We start from the raw sequence: 3,045 nt of genomic DNA, 5'->3' as shown, positions 1-3,045 counted from the left end.
ACAGGCAGCCCTTTTCTGTGTCACTGCTCGCCACGACACGCTCGACTGAAGCTCGTGTGCTCTCTGTTCTCAGTTCCTAGAACCCGGTGTTTAGTTCTGGCAGATGCGTGTGCTGCTCAGACACACCCAGCCAGGAAAGCCAGCTGGGGCGGCAGGGCTGATTTGACCTGCTCTTGATTACTGCCCCACCAACGTGCGCATCGTTCCAAGCACTGTACCAGAAACGTTATTGAATGTTTCCAGGTAATCTATAAACACCGGTGTGACTTCACTAAGTACACCTTCGGGTTCGTTTTCCGGATGCATCAGTTTAAGATTCTGAAGAGCACCATAAATCACTGAGGGGTCTGTAAGCCATACAAGGATCTATATTTTCCACATAGTACATTTTTTTCCAGCAGTTCTCCTTCCTTGCAGATCAAGGCAATCGGTCAGCATTGCATCTTATGGCGTGCAGCCAGAGCAGGTTCCGGAGGGGAAATGGCCCAAGCCCATCGCATCGCCCCGGTGGCACACTCACAGTGCTTCTCACACAGCCCCCAGATGAGTCAGCCCAGCAAGGTGAGCCAATATGAAACTCTACCAGTGAAACGTGGAAAAGAAATGGTTTTCTGTTGGTCGAGAGTTGAACTGATTCACCAGGCAGGCACATGACCACTATTTAAGGGAACAAGAGGAAAAGAATGGGAGAAACAAAAGCGCCCGTTTTGGCAGCCACCCAAAATTAGCTGTAATACTGAACTGGTCTGACTCAAGTCAGAATGATTATCTTCCTACATTCAGCGCGTCTCCTCACCAAGAAAAGTTAAAAACATTATTTCTGGAGTCAACGCATTCACAGAAAATGTTGGAGTTTAATTCTGTGTTGGCCGCGTACTTCATCAACCTCCTTACTGCTTTTGCCAAGGATTGGGGTTAGATTAGCCAAGTTTCGGTTAATGCTTACCTAGGACATAGCAGTTACTGTTTTGGGATAATGACTAAACAGTTATTTCCCCTGATTCTCTGGAAATTCAGTGACACAGTATTTGCTGAGAAATCAGTATTAAAGGTTTGATGACCTTGTTGGGCAATTTTAAAAATACTTCTGTGTGCAAGTTTTCCAGCTCTAGTTTTATGGATGGTTATTAACCAGTTCTTCATACAGCCTGGAAGAGAAAAATATCACTGTTAGATATGGGGACACCATTCTGTTCATTTTCCAAACGAAGAACAGAAAAGCTTACTGAATAATTTCAGCTTTTCTCACCACTGGGTGGGGATCAATCATATTGGCCATATATATTTTCACTGAATTCCCCTAATTAATTACCCCTCTTTCCGGAGCATTGATCTACCCAGTGCTATCAGCTTTCCAAATTTTCAACTATATTTAATTCATTATTATTGCCTACACCTCCCCTTTTAAGCAGGATGTTTTGTTTTATTTTAAAACCAGAAAGCCTCCTTTTGTGACATTGAAATGGTGATGGCTGAGTCATCTAATAACACATTTGTGAAGAACTCCCCCAATTTCCATTTGGATTGCACTGAAGCATTTCCTCAGGTTCTCCCTTATTCATGCTTTTAGCCTTGCAAATTTGGCGTTTTTATAGCACTGAGTGCCTAAACATGTGGTGCCTGTTGGAAGTCGTCACTCAGCACATTGCAAACGGACCAAACTGTGGTCACTTCCAGAGAGCAATGCACAGCACAGCGTCTCCCTAAGCTGGCTGTTGTGTCCTCTATGTGTGCACTCACAGTTGTTTGCATTGCCTTTGTAGGTCACCCTAAAACTGTTGCACAGCTCCCATCACATCTCACACAAAGCCAGTCCTCTCCTCGCGTTGGCTTGGCAGAGCGGGACGAAGCTGTCCTCCTTCCCAGGCCATGCAGCGAGCAGCGGTGCTACAGAGGCTGCAGGGAGGGCACGGGGCAAGAGGCAGCTACGTGGCACTGCCAGAACAGTCACGTGAAGGCAGGAGCACCGAAATGGGTACCGTTCTGCCGGGATATTGAGAGAAAACCAGAGGCAGCACGCATAAATGGGAGTAGCAGACATCCATACATACCCAGAAACGATACTGTGATGAGGAAAAGTCTAAGATCCTTTTTGGACTAAGTACTGACTGGTGAAAGAGCCTACCATATGACTCAAAGGAAAAATATCATGAAGTTATTACTGCTATTAAACAGAAGCTCTTATTCCGTCATTCCCTATTAGTAATAAGAGTAAAAAGATTTGCTCTGATACATACTTTAACATGTTCATCAAAATTCCTGTAGTCATTTTCAATTAAAAGTTAACTTCTCATCATTTTTTTCAACCCATTGCGTATTCCAGCGTATTATCTTTATCCACATTAGAAGGTTTCCCTTACACCTAATTGCTTTTCTTTTTCAGTCTCTGGCAAATTTGAACTTGTTTATTGCTTCACAAACCTCAAACCATGCAGGCTTTTATTAATTCAAAGATTAATTTTGTGGTTGGCCTGTTCCCTCCACCCATCTCCTCAAGCTGTTTCAGCTGCTCTCCAGCTCCCTTGGCACTACTCTGGTTTGGAGCACTGCAGATGCCTGGCAAGCTCGGCTCTCCAGCAGCACTGCTAGCTACATTTTGTCTAGGAAAGGGACAGGTCACAGGACAAATTGAGTTATGGCTTACCAATAGATCACTGTGTTCAGTTCTTTTAAAGCATCAGGTCTTCAACCTGGTAGAAAAAAAGAGGAAAAAAAAAAAAACACACAGTAGAAATAACAGTCTTTCTCTGCTCAGTTCACCTTTGTGAGACTTGCTAACACAAGGAACTGATCCAGAGCACACACTGCAGTGCTGTCACAGCTTTTGGAAACGTTACGTCCATTTACAGCCAGCATAATTCCTCGAGACTTTGCTCAAAAATGTGAGAACACAATAGCAGCCCAGGGCTGGAGGACAGAAGCAGCTCTGTCAGCCTGCTTAAATCAAGTCCAGCAGCCTTTCTTAAAAGCTTTCCCATGACTATTTGCATTTCATAGGCACATATATTCTACCCAAACATGTTTTCTGGTGGATCTGAACTGGGT

The 3,045-nt window shown here is 44.2% G+C and overlaps 1 long non-coding RNA gene across 1 annotated transcript; it reads left to right on the top strand.

Annotated features, from left to right (window-relative positions):
- The first annotated feature begins 423 nt into the window (after positions 1-423).
- LOC121074647 lies at positions 424-2,309 on the top strand. Its single transcript, XR_005822456.1, has 2 exons — positions 424-561; positions 1,764-2,309. It is a non-coding gene; the product is annotated as an uncharacterized LOC121074647 (long non-coding RNA).
- The last annotated feature ends 736 nt before the right edge of the window (positions 2,310-3,045 follow it).

Source organism: Cygnus olor, chromosome 9 (genome assembly GCF_009769625.2).
Source record: "Cygnus olor isolate bCygOlo1 chromosome 9, bCygOlo1.pri.v2, whole genome shotgun sequence".
Taxonomy (NCBI): domain Eukaryota; kingdom Metazoa; phylum Chordata; class Aves; order Anseriformes; family Anatidae; genus Cygnus; species Cygnus olor.
Note: the sequence above shows the minus strand (reverse complement) of the source record. Positions and strands in the feature narration are given on the sequence as shown.